This window comes from Columba livia, chromosome 6 (genome assembly GCF_036013475.1).
Source record: "Columba livia isolate bColLiv1 breed racing homer chromosome 6, bColLiv1.pat.W.v2, whole genome shotgun sequence".
Taxonomy (NCBI): Eukaryota; Metazoa; Chordata; class Aves; order Columbiformes; family Columbidae; genus Columba; species Columba livia.
In genome coordinates, this window is record NC_088607.1 from 5,716,753 (window position 1) to 5,730,414 (window position 13,662).

At 38.6% G+C, this 13,662-nt stretch overlaps 1 long non-coding RNA gene across 22 annotated transcripts in view; it reads right to left on the minus strand.

The window, feature by feature from the left end:
* The window catches only part of LOC110361046 (uncharacterized), an 80,577-nt gene that overhangs the window by 32,771 nt on the left and 34,144 nt on the right, over positions 1 to 13,662 (minus strand). For 17 of the 22 annotated variants that reach the window (XR_010473394.1, XR_010473393.1, XR_010473405.1 and 14 more), the window contains 2 exons: positions 12,303 to 13,545; positions 6,660 to 6,750 (listed from right to left, as the gene is read on the minus strand). This is a non-coding gene — a long non-coding RNA (uncharacterized LOC110361046). The other 5 variants (XR_010473392.1, XR_010473385.1, XR_010473404.1 and 2 more) reach the window with 5 other exon arrangements.

Genomic DNA, 13,662 nt, shown 5'->3' on the forward strand with positions numbered 1-13,662 from the left:
CTTTGATTTCCTCTTTTCTTCAAAGCTTTTAAACCATCCTTGTTCTTAATACACATCCTGCATAAACCATGTGGGAACCCTACAATATCACTGCCCAGGGCACAATGGCTGACAGCAGATCTCATCTAAAGGTTCTCTTTTTAGCAAGACTTTTCTGGCCCAAGCTCCTACATGCAGTTGCCCACACATTTGCTAATGTGGACAGATGCTTTACAAATATCTTAGAGAGGAAGGTCGGTTCCGTCTATCAGAAGTTCACAAGTCAAGCTGCACTGAAATGCCTCTTTAACCTCAGCCTTAAGTATCCTCAGCATATCATTAGGAAGATTAGCAAAGCCTTTAGCACCCCACTGGATTTCCTTATGTATGGAAAGGCCTGGCAGATCAAAGGAAACATTACTTCAAATCACTTGTGACTTATCTTGTGCTTACCCTAGCACCACTGACCTCTCAATCATCATATTTTCTTCCAGTAGGAATTGCTTTTAAGAACAACAGTTTATCCTCCAGGATCCTTGTGTTGACCTTTTCAGCTTTCCTACCATTTTTTACTAAAATGTGTAATTAAAAGAAATGAGAAACCAAGTACTTGGTAAATAAAATGTGTTCAAAATAAGAAAATACTTGTAAGTCATAGATACTTGTTGTTTGTGCTAATGAAGTGACTAAGAATATGAGTAAAGTCATGTTTACTGTTTATAGATTTGTCTTGTACTTGGCAGAAACTCTTCACAAACACTGAGGTCAATGATATTTGACCTTCTTTGGCACTTTCCAACTCAGATATGAATGACTAAAGAGGGCTAAAAGGTTGGTCCGTGTTCTGCAGTCACATCCCTGTGTGGGTGTGTATGGACCTTTACACCCACAGAGAGACGTCAGTTGAGTGGTTTCCAGCTGCCAGGCCCACCCACGTGGATTGATTGCAGGCATAGGTGCCCCATTCATGAGCATGCTTTTTATAAAACATTATTATTCATCAGCTTAGGGTATTAATCACTTTAATCTATATTTGAATTTCCTTCAGGGGCTTGTTATTTATTCTGTAGGTGTGTTTTAGCATGTTTTAATACGAAATTCACTTTAATTTAATCAGCCCTAAAATATTTTCAGGTTTATTACTTACACTTAAAGCTGAATTGAGATATGGATGCAATAACCAAGGAACGTGTTTTTGTAAATAGGATATTTGACCTTTAGCTCTTTCAAAATTACAGCGCTGGCAACTCCTGCCTAAAGGACTCATTTAAAGAACTAAAAATCAGGTGCATAATTGTTGTTCCAACACATCTATTTCAACTGAGCATCAGCTGCCATTTCTATTGTAAGTTCCATTTTCATGGCTATAGAATTTGATATTTTCAATTATATGGTGCTTAAACTTTACTTAGCACTCTTAACAAATTAACATGGCAATTAAAAGTTAAACTAATAAGTGTCATTTGACAATAAAAGGGTAAGATTTGTGTTTTAAGGCTTTCCTACAGATGGTGAAAGGAACATGACAAAACTATATTTTAAATTGGTTCAGTTTTAATTTAATGGCTGTGACATTTTAACAACATTTTAAACTAAGCATTTTGTTACATCTGGTTTGGGGTTTTTTTAACTAACTTTCAAACACTGAACCATTCCAACAGCTGGAATATGTATCATCTACCAGATATTAACAATTTCTCGTCCTTAGACAGATGGGATATGTAAACAGTCTAATACTAATTAGCTGCAATTAAAATCAGTATCAGGCAAAGAAAAGATACAGTTTTTATATAGCAGTCTAGAATCTTTTGAGTCAGAACCAGAGATATCCTTTAAAAATGTGAGCGATGTAATCCCAAATTCTATCTCAGTTGACTCAGTGATAGCTGTCTTTTAATCTTGACTTTAAGTCAGAGATATGTACCCTTCACACTCCACTGTCACATAGATGTTGAATTTGCCAAAGCTCCAGTGACATACAAAAACCTAGCAAGAAAGTAATTAAAAACTATTGTTCTCAAGAAGATAAATTCCAGTTATTAGAGTCTACTGGTCTAAGAGGATTTGTGCATAATAAGGGAAGAAATAGTTGCCACTTGAGAATTTTTATATATTTGTCATTGTCGCTCTTCCTGAAGATCAGGGAGTGCAGAAGCACAGACCCACCTTCATCTGTTTGTGCTGAAGGACACTTGGGCTGCTTGCCCAACACCATAATTCCTGATCTTCCCACCCCAGTGCATCAGACACGGTGGTTGCACCACTGGTGAATCAGCCCGCTAGTTTGCAAAACCACTCACAAGAAAAATAAGGATCACCAAACAGAATCTCGGTGTCCCCTGAGAAGATCTACAAAGGTGGTTTGGTTCGCTTTTCTCATGGGTACTTCCTGAGGGTGAACGCTATTTTAATAATTCAGTAAAAAATTTAAAAGGAAGGGAAAGAAAATTAGATATCTCTTTTCTCTTTATACCCAAGGCTTAATATCTACACAGAGAAAACCCAGGTAAAATTTGTAATATAAGCTTAATAACGGTATTTATAAAAAATCAATAGCACTAGACTGAACACAGCTTTACCCAAAGGATGCTGCCAGTTTTTGATTTTTTTTTTCCTACATTTTCCTCTTTCTTGGCTCAGTTCACAAGGGCTTCTGTTTTTTCTTTTTTTTCCCCTGAGGTTCCATTCAAATGTGCCTGGGCATGGCAGGGGACAGATGATGCCCACCAAATATAACAACATTGGCATCTAAGGTCAAGGTCTTCCTATCATAATGCCAAGTTTTTCACCCATTCCCCTGGTGTATATCTTTAGTCTGCTGGTATTACTTTGGCTGCAGATAGGAGGCTTTGTCGGGGGGGAAATCAGACAAATTTAGTATCTTGGTGCTTTCACTTGTACCGGATAACCATCCCTTTTCAGGTAGGATCTTAATGGTCCAGGATGTCTGTATATCGTGGCAGTATTTTCTGCCTGGGGTTGAAGCAGAGATGATTATATTCACTTTACTTAAGTTGATTCAGTGTTCAACCCCTTTCCTAAGGCTTGACTTAGCAGCCCAGGCTACTTCTGGCCACGGGCAAGCAAGACAACACCTTTGCATACATGCGGTGCTAATGCAGGATTCCTCCTGTGTGTGTGTCTGTTTGTCTGTCCTGGGAGAGGTGAGGAGCCTTCCAGCAGCCCTTCTCACTGCCATCATGCTTTCCTACAAAGGGGAACCACAAACTCACGTTGGTTGCTCCCCCCTCTTCTCTCCCAACAGCTTTGTTCACCTTGCCTTTGTAAAGGGAAACCTGCTGGCAGTGGCAGATACCCTTCTGCGCTGATGTATTTGGGGTGGATGGGGAAATTTCTGTCCCAAAAGCTCCAGGTATTGCTGCTCCCAAGGCTAATCCTACACAGGCACTTTGACCTTCTCCAAAATCTGTGGTGGGGAGCAGGGAAGGAGACGTGCGATGCTGGCACAGACCTGATGAACTCTCTTCCCCGCTGGAGGGAAAAGAGCTGTGTAGTGGGCTCCAGTCATATATCGTTAGCATCCATAAAACTCATTTCCTGCCAGGAACAGCCACTGAGCACTGAGAAATCAGAATTTCACAGTAGATTGCCATGCAAGTTGAAATAAATCCCTGGGGCGGTGCACCACACGCCTTGTCTTGAAGCGTGGCAGGCAACCCCCAGGAAGCCCTCTGGAGGAGATATTGAACACTCTGTCTTAAATAGCCTTTTTATACACATAAATACTTTCTTTTATATATATGTATTTATATGTAAATGTGTGTTTATGAGAAGTAGAGAAGTACCCAAGGAAATAAAATTCCCTGTGAATGATAGCGATTATGAGAAAGAAATACAAGACTCTATTCCATCTCTGTACCATCTGTGTTAAAAAGTAACTTTGAGGATCTATTATAGCATCACTAAAAACTCTGGGAGTGCATTTTTCCTGCCTCTGCTGCCTCCAAACAGAAAGTTAGTAAAGGTTCCCCAAGACTGAGCAATTGGATGTGTTTAATAACAGTGACCATCAGCTACCTACCATTTTGATTCCGTACAAAGACGACCTAAATGTCTTCTTTAGCATTTAGTATACATCATTTCCATGCACTTATTTTTTATAACAAGTATATTAAAATATCCATCTGGGTCTTTCCACTGCATTTTTAACAGTACTTTGATCAGATAAGCTACCTCCTTACTGGTGTCTATATTTTGCAGAGTCAGGTCTTTGCGCTGACTTACATTGAACAGAGTAACAATCCCTCCTGGTACTATTTGGCTCTATAAAAATACTGATGAAAGCCTGATATTTTTAGGTTTTCATTTTTCTGTTGTATTCAGAAAACAAGAAGTTGTTTTCCCAAATAAATGTTTTCTGCAAGTTTTCTTTCCTCAACAAGCACTACAGGGCTGAGTTTGGTTAATACACCAAAACTTAGAACAAAATTAAGTAATTAACTGGGAAGGTGGATGCATTGCAGAAGTTGTAAGATCCAGGAATACATTCTGCCTGCACTGAAACTGGTATCACAACAAGTTATTGCTTATTGTAGCCCTGCACAGAATCAAACAGCAGAAAATACACTCAAAATTACTTGGTTTTAGAAGGACTAGATTCTGACTATTATTAATGGACCTGGGCCCAGCCTCTGGTACCACTGCATATTACTCTTCTAAACCAGCATTAAATCATGTATTCAGAGTCAAAGGCCTTTCACTTAGGCAGCTCTCTAGCTGGTATGATTTGTTTCAACTCTATAGATTGTTCATGTATTTAAATTGAATTATAACATTGCAGAGTTGGCCTTAGAAAATTTGGTGTGTCCTAATTCATCTTTGTGGTGACTGTCTACTCTAAATCGTAGTGAATAGCACATAATTGTGCCTGAAAATCAAGACTGAATATAAAACTCATTTTTTTATTGTTCCGCTAGTAAGAGCTATGAACTGTTCAACATATACTACTCTTTATGAAAGACATGGTGCTTTATTTTTTTTATAACTTCTTTTAAATAGACCAGATTTTTGCTTGTACAAGGTGCCTTTTCAATCTACTTCTCTGTGATGCAATTCATTAAAATAATATTAAGGGGTAAATCTGAATGCTTTTTTCTTTGACTATGCAACCTGTAACCACAACGAGGGCATGCAGATAGTTTACTGGTGTGAAAACTGAGGTGTGAGTTTGTGCTATAAAAGTGGCAGGTGCTTTGCATGACTACAAAGCGAAACTGCTCTGTTTGGGAAGACTGCCATAAACACAACGGCCTAAGTGGCAAGGGTTACAGTGAGCTCATATGTATTTTAATATTGTTTGCCTCTTTGCTCAAACAGCTCACTGGATTATTTTGACCTCAAGTGTTCATTCCAAAAAGGAGCTTATCTGTAAACACCACCTGCATGGTAGAGCACATCATGAGCTGCCACTGTATTGCTTTCTTATCATTCATAATGTGAAAATTTGATTGCCCGTACAGCCAGCCCATGGGCGGCCAGGCCTACAGATGGCAGACACATGTGTGCACAACATTTGCATTTTATAGCCAATAAAATGAAGGTTTTTCCGCCTCTGTCACTATCTTGGTACAAATTGTCTTTTTTCAGTTGTTGTTCTATCTCTGTCCCTGTAATTTCTAGATTATACTGGTTATAAATATCTGTACTTAATTTTGGCTTCAGTAAACTGTTGGCCCACCCATTAGATTTTTCTTGAGCCAACATTTTCTTAGTGTTATCTAGTGTTTTAATTCATTAACTTCCCTCCCTAGTGAAGGATTAACTTTCATCTTGTCTTATCTGCTATTATCTTTGTAGCAAAAGTAATTTCTCCAATGTGATTCCTTATCAGTTGGGCTTGTGCGGGTAGATGGTCAAGTCAGAGGTTGAAAATCAGTTACCTCACCCTTGTCAAGGCATTTGCACAGCGACAGTGATGGTGGAGATATCACCCATCACAGTGAGAGCAGGAGCAAACCTGCATTTTGTACCATGCGACTCCATCTGCTTTGTCAACAGCTTTGCATTGCCATAGTAAACGCAACGCAATAGTTCTAGTATCTGCCAGAATAGCATCACATTTGCTGCTGACAGTCTGATCACTCATTTTTATGGGAGAAAAACAGGAACTTTTTCCCTATGTTAAGTTCTCATTTTCCTAATCTCATTTGCTGGCTGGTACCAGACTTCACAAATTGGACATACATTCTGATTCTACCATTAAACTTAATGGAAAAAAAAATTGACCCTACCATGTCAGCACATTTTTATAAGTAAAACCCCAGAGCATCCTATTCAAACTCTTGGTAGCTTATAAGTTTACATGCAGTTTTGGTAAGGGCTTTTAAAAAAGTGAATGTATTTTAAAAAGGCATTTGTCAGAATTCTATATTATTACATTTCTCCAATTCTGTTGATTTATATATAGTCTCACTTCTTCCCCCTGGCCTGTAAAAATGATCCTCACTGCTATTCTGCTCATATAACAAAAACTGGCTGACTTTAGTTCAAATCAGCTATTTGACTGACTCTATTCCGAGAGTGACCACATGCCAAAAATTCATTTGATAGTTACTCATATCTCCTAAATCATCTTCCCCTCACTTTTCTCCTCCATTGAAACCCTTTCTTGACATAAGTATTTGCCATAATTTAGCAGTTTCCTTGTATACTGTACTTACCCTCAATGTTGTATACATTTTCTCCTCTTCTCTATAACATGTGGACAGTGTATACACAGCACGCTAAGAAGGATCCTTCTGGCTTGTCTTCCTAGAAAATTAACACAAATTACAACACAAGCCCCTAATTACCCTGTTTTCCTGAAAATAAGACGGAGTCTTATATTAATTTTTGCTCCAAAAGTGCTTACTTTTTTTACATGTGTAGCTGCCTGGACACTATTTAAATTGACTTTTTTTATGAACTGTAACTAGGGCTTATTTTTCGAGTAGGGCTTATATTTCGAGCATCCTCAAAAAATCCTGAAAAATCATGCTAGGGCTTATTTTTGGGGTAGGTCTTTTTTCGGGGGAGACAGAGTAAGTCCCATAGCAAAAAAATGCCCTCAGGTCTCATCTGGAGTTCTTTGCCTTGTGCTTTTCTAGGGGTGGGTAAGGAAGTGGAGCTCATCAGTGGCTAGCACCATCGCTCTGGCACATAAATGCAGACTAACATCATTCAAACACTTTTGGGCTTTGAGTAGTCTTCCCTAAAAATAAAATGAAAAGTAAGCCCTCTTAGAATTTGCAGGTAACAAATACAGAGAGTGGTTAAATTTGCTCGATTGCTAAGAACCCTCATTCAGCTTTTCTACTTCTCCCAGCATGAGTCAAGCCCTATTAATATTATTTACACATAGTAAAGTCAGAGTGGATACAGCTTCTTTTCTACTGAAAAAAAAAACCCTCTAAAATACAGTTCTCTGATCTTTCAACATCCTTAGTAGGAAAATTCAAATGGACATCTCAGTCCCCTAGGAAATACTTGCCTATCATGTTTCCCTATATTTATTGCATAGGTTGAACCTACAAAACCAAGTTGCTGCAATAATTTAACAGCATAAAGGAACTTACATATGGTATACATGTTATTAATAATCTTTTTCATTTTCAGGTTAGAATGAAAAATTTGCACATTTTTTAAACCCAGTGTTTCAAAGCTACTTTTGTTTCCAAAGTTTAGCCTGAAAAGCTACAAATTCTTTGGCTGATAAATATATTTATTTAAATGTATTTATTTTTGTAAAGATTTTTAGTTTAATTGCGTCTTCTAGTTTGTGTATTTCAAAACACAAAATCTTCATTGAAGCAGTTCCCCAAAAAATAGTAGTGAGGTAGGTAACAAAACTCCTCTAAGCATGTTAAAACATCAAGATTAATTTTTTAAAATAATTTTTTGGTTTTTATGCAGCTTTGTTTATTACCACAAATTACATTTATTGTATGTTCATACATTTCCATTTCCCATATTCAGTTGGAAACGTTGCCTCTGTTTCCTTTCCAGGAGCAGATTCCTGCAGCCCCCAGAGAGCATGTGGGCCCCATAAGTAATAAGTATTCACTATGTAAGTTCTTAGGTCACTGTGGCCCTTGCCCCAAAGTGCTCAAAGTGAATAATAGTACAATATTAAACAGTGGCAACCCAGTGCTGTAAATCTGTGTGCCTCACAGGATCCTAAATGAGTGACCCCATGGCCTTCAGTGACTTCCATTAGCCGAGGGACATCTTCCAAGAAGCAGATGACTCCTTGTTCACCAAACAGTAGCTTGGCAGCTCTACCTATGGACAATGTCTTCATATTTTCGTTTAGCTTCCTCTGGGTCTATAGAGAACACAGCTTTATTCACACAGCTGCAAGACTCTCTGACTTACAATCTACTTCTGCAAGATAAGCTCTTCTTAACTGGGTGTGCTGTGGGCTTTTCTTCGGCCGATGACTCTGGTTATCACTTTGCAGCCTGTTTGAAAAGGGCCTAGAACCTCTTAATGAACACTTTGTCTAGGCTTCCTGTCTCCTCTGTCACTGAATGACTAATTACTGATTTCCAGCTATGAATAATTTACATTACACCCTGATACTTAACCTCAAGGGTATTTCCTTAAATTTATGTGCTTTAGTTTTCTGTAGACATCTTCATGCTCCTGCGAAGGCATCACTGAACACCTGCCTGAAGTAAACAGCAACTTCCCAAACAAGTATTTTTAAATATTTGCCATTCAGTTGTAGATGTTAAGAAATTTATCTCTGAGTGCTCTGCTAAATCTAATGTGTCAGATTTTTTTTTTTCTTATATAGGTTTATTTCAAAATTTCTAGTTTCCCAAATATCTAAGTACCTGCACTTTCCCACACACCAGTTCTTCATTAATCTTCTGGTCTTCCCCCAAAATCTCTCTGCAGAGCTTAGATTGTGATTATTGCAATAAATGTTTTTGCTGCTGCCAACCAACCTGGCTATTTCATTATGCTTTTTATCACAATCATTTCTAGTGATCTGGGCTGACGATGAATGCCCAAGGGGATGTTTTTCCAAACATGTAATTATTCTCAGTTTGCCACTTCAATTGCCAGGACTAAACCCCTGGCCGATCTCTTTATTAGTTAGAATTAAAGCCTGTGGCTCTGTGCTGTTGATCTCTCTTGCCTGCCTGACCTAAATTCCAGTGTACACCTGCCATTATGCATTTGCTTAAATCTGGAACAAATTCGGGTACTTGATGTACTGCCAGTCTCAGTTTTTAATTTGGGGAGCCGACTTGGTAAGGTAATTTGTCTCTGCATCAACTTGCGGACCCACCACAGAACTACCGTTCGCATGTTTCTGAGCCAACAAAGCTCCCCGGGATGGAAGGGTGTTTTTTGGGGTGTTCAGCCTTTGCCCAGCACCCCTCACAACTGCAACATTGGATACGGCTGCTCGCGATGCTGCTCCTGCTTTTGGCTGGCACTCTGTATGCAGGAAAATCTCAACGCAAAAAAAATGAGCACAATACTCAGAAGTTGTGGATTAAAAAAAACACCATGGAACAAACGCCTCTTATAGAAGTCATATTTAAAAAAAGCCCAGTGTAGTTCAAAGTAAAAAGAAGTTTCTTGGAGAAATATGCTCACTGGCTCTACCTAATTGTGCTTAGCTAGAAGGGGTTTGTAGCCTCATTATGATTTTTTTTCTAATACATTCTATAATCAGTGTTTCAATCTTGCAAATAATAACAGAAATATTATCCAGCCAAAGCCTTGGAAGAAACCATGCCTCAAAGGCAGGAGGCAGCTAATGCACTTTCAACAGCTCTGGGGCAATGAAATAGGGAGCCACAGTTCTTGCCACCTTCAAGTGAACCTGCAGATTTTTCTTTCTTCAGTAACTTAAACTGTTAGATCCTTAGGGCAGTTGGTCAGAAATCTGGCATATGCAAAACTTGGTGAACACTAGAATATTTTATTCTGAAGAACTTGGTCAGAGCCGTAACTGGAGTTAGACTGGAAAAGTTCACAGCATAAACCAGTCCTCTCCAGGACAGTGTTTGACAGTGCCGTCCCCTAAAACAGGATCTTTTGGGTTGTAGTTCTACCACACCTGATCACATATCTCTGCTCCCAGGCCGGGCAGGGGTCTGCTCTTCATTTTCACAAAACAATAACAGGACCAAAATAATGGGCCAGTTGCCAGTGTGTGATTAATTCTGGACACCTGGTAGTCCACACAAAAGGTGGAGCATTCTATTATTGGAATTAGACACCTCAATTCTGCCAAAATCCCATTTGAGTGTCTGAATCCTTGAGTGGATCTCATCAAGGTGATATGACCATCTGAAATGTCTAGAATATAAGACAAATACTATTCTTGGAATAACTAAAAAACATCGGATTCTCTGCTCCTGATAAGAAATGTCTCCAATACAAGATTGTATTCCAATAAAATCTACTGAAATGTCCAAAGTGAAATAGGCTAATTAAAATCAGGACAATGGGAAGAGTTTCCAAGTAGCCAGAAATTTTCATGGCTCAAACTGTATTAAATGCCTATTAATTATCATTGTAACATATAATTTCAAAGAATGCTGCAACCAGAAAGAAAACTATTGAGAGGAAAGTTATTAGGACAGAGAGTAATTATTTGTGTCAGTGCATCATCAGTAGTTTTTCAGGTAACTATAAATCTAAATAAGTTTCCTCGTGTTTCATGGAGGTGGAATTATACTGAAGAGTACATCTCGATAAAATAGGGAGCATGGGAGACTGATATAAAACATTCAGTGTCTCTATTTGAAATGTTCACTGTTGTCAAAAATAAAGAGACAAGGAAATAAATTCTTTTCAGCTGTTTGCTCTTAGGGCAGGAAATTTGTCTTTCTATATGCATACACAGTGCAAAGCTCATTTTGGGTGTGACTGTGCTTTTAAAGCTACCATTAATAATAGTGTAAATAAGCTGTTGGCTAAGTTCTTAAGTAATTCTGCTTTAAATTCTAGTTTTGGTCTCTTTACACTTCAAAGGCAATACATGGGTAACACATTTTAAATGTTCTCTTCATTTAGCTGTTTCCATCTGACCTATTAGGATGTGAAGTATGAGAAGTGTCTGGGTCCCATCTCTGCTGTGCTCAGTTTAAGCTTTCCATGACAACACAATCATTGATTTAATGTCTATCTGCAGGAACAGAGGAGCTTCCGGGATTAAACCAAGATGGTTTAATTGTTGGAATTAGGAAATTGGGTGATGATTGCTCCATTGTTAGATTTACTCTTGTAAACAGTGTGGATTTAAGTCCTTTGAGTACTATTTTGATACTCAACCATTAGGTTGTTTGGACTGATACCTTCTTTTGGATCTGTTCTACTTTCTATAAGTAATTACTTACAAAACCTGGGTTCCTCTCCCACTCTGGCTTCTTTTACCAACAGCAAAATCTCTACCCTGAACTGAACACTTTTTTCCTCAGAAGAATGTTCTCAAAAAACTCTTTTTAATCTTCAAAATTTCGACTTAACCCTAGCAATGAGAGAATTTCAAAACAACTTGAAAATCCAGAAAGAATCACCGGCTTAATCACTGTAATATTTGTAAACTGCGCCTATGGCACAAAGAGTCTAGACTGGATAAATGATCTGGCCCATTTATTTGGCTAATTCTAGTCTAATTTAAATCATAACCGTTCCTCCATTTAGGACTGCATTTCCCAGACCAACACTGCACATTCCTGCTGGTGGTTGTTAGAAGAGCTTGTCAATGGCCAAGTGTCCCTGTTCCCACAGCTCATGAGCACAGCAGGACCAGTGAGCAGCACCACATCTTACGAGCAAAGCTCTATCTCAAGCTGTCTTTTAAACCTTTACAATTAGTCATGAAGTGCTTATGGCAAAACCTACATGAGGTGAATAAATATGAAAGGATTAGAGACAACTCATAGGAAGCTGGTGCCTACAGCCCTGTAGTTTCCTATGAAAATCACAGCGAAATGTATTTCTGCTAATCTCTAATGAAGAGGAGTAGGGCCTCCACATTACTCGTGTCTTTCCAGTCAAGTACCCACCTCCTCTGGGGCCTTTTTGCATTGTAGCCTTGGAGACAACTGAAAAAAAAAACATTACTGAATCCATGCCAAGTGGGAAAACAGGATCAACAGCCTTCCAAGAGCACAGAAAACAAAGATGGGACAGGAAAATAAACAAGGACAAGGATAGTCCTATTTCATTCTGAAGTGGGGCTTACATAAAATAAATGGTGATAAGATTGCTTTCCAAGTGGAACATGAGAGGGAGAGGAAGAGATTGCGAAAGAAAGAGCGTTTATATATTAAATATCTGGATTTGGCTCTTACAGTTATGCTGGAAGCTCCAAAGTTTCCAAGGCATCTTGCAGTGGAGTATACAAATGCCTAAGAAAGAGTAAAGGTGTCTTGGATCAGGCAGCACCCAATATGTTTATACAGCCTTGATGCAAAGGGATGTGTTTATTCAAGCTGCTGGCCAAAATTATATGTGCTAGAGTCTGTTAAGGAAAGGAAAGAATGTATTATTTGTAACAGTGGATGTTATATATATGTATAGGAAAAAATAAGGGATGCTCCCATGGATGTTGCATCGCAGCCTCACCCTCCCAGTCTTCCCAGCACCACGTGTGCCTCCATCCTTGCACATCTGTGATCATGCTGTGCAACAGGAATCAGAGAGCCAACCAAGCTAGACACCGAATATTTCTTCTTATGGGTTAGATTTCAGCCAGGTGAATTCCCTGAATCACTGGATGGCAAGTATTTTGGAAAATAATAGATTCTTCTAAGAATGTGGCATCTCATTAACTCAAAAAATATATAACTGAAAATTCCATGATCTTGTGCGTTTTAATAGTTGCAGAGTAATATTTCTGGATTCTGCAGTGGCTGAGAAAGGCACATTTTTCTAGCCAGAGCCTTCTGGCTCTAAACATTGGAGCTACGTCCCCCTGCTAGATTGAGTTGCATTTCACTATTGAAGTGTAACGCACGTAAGGGGCTCATTAATCTGCCTCAAGGAATTATTACTGTACTTAAAGTACATTGTTTTGCAGGCATTATTCTGAGGTTTTTGTTTTGTAATAAATCTAGAGTTTCTTTGTCTTGCTTTATTTTGTTTCAGTGCATAACAACAACTCACTGGTTTTTCTTCCCCAGATCTTTGACTACTTAACATTTTCAAAGCAAAAGTTTTTGTTTGCATAAGTATAAATATTATATGTATACATTTGCATACCTCGGAACACACACAAAGAGATGAAAGAGAGTAAAGGGAGAAAATGAGAGGAGCAGAATAAAGGAGAAAAAAAAACAGAAAAGACAAGCTTTTCCTGTTCGAGTCACTGCTGCTCTTTGACTCACATTTGTGATGTCTTTAGGGGAGCTTGAGATCATGGTCCTCAAACAATACTTGGGAAGATCCAACTATCTGGCAGATGATTTTGTGGACATTGTGGTCCAGTCCCACAGCCAGTGGCAAAGCACCGTGACCGGGTCTTGCAGAACGTAGGTTGGTTGAGTCTGGCTCCAAAGGTTGTTTGGTTTCTTATATGTTAAGTGTGGAAATTACCTTTCAACATAAATGAAAAATCAGGTTTTTAACAAGAACATTTCTGTCACTTTCTTGTCAAGCCAAAAAAGGAAGTAGGGGGTATGATTTTCTATTGCCATTTTTCTAGACATTCTC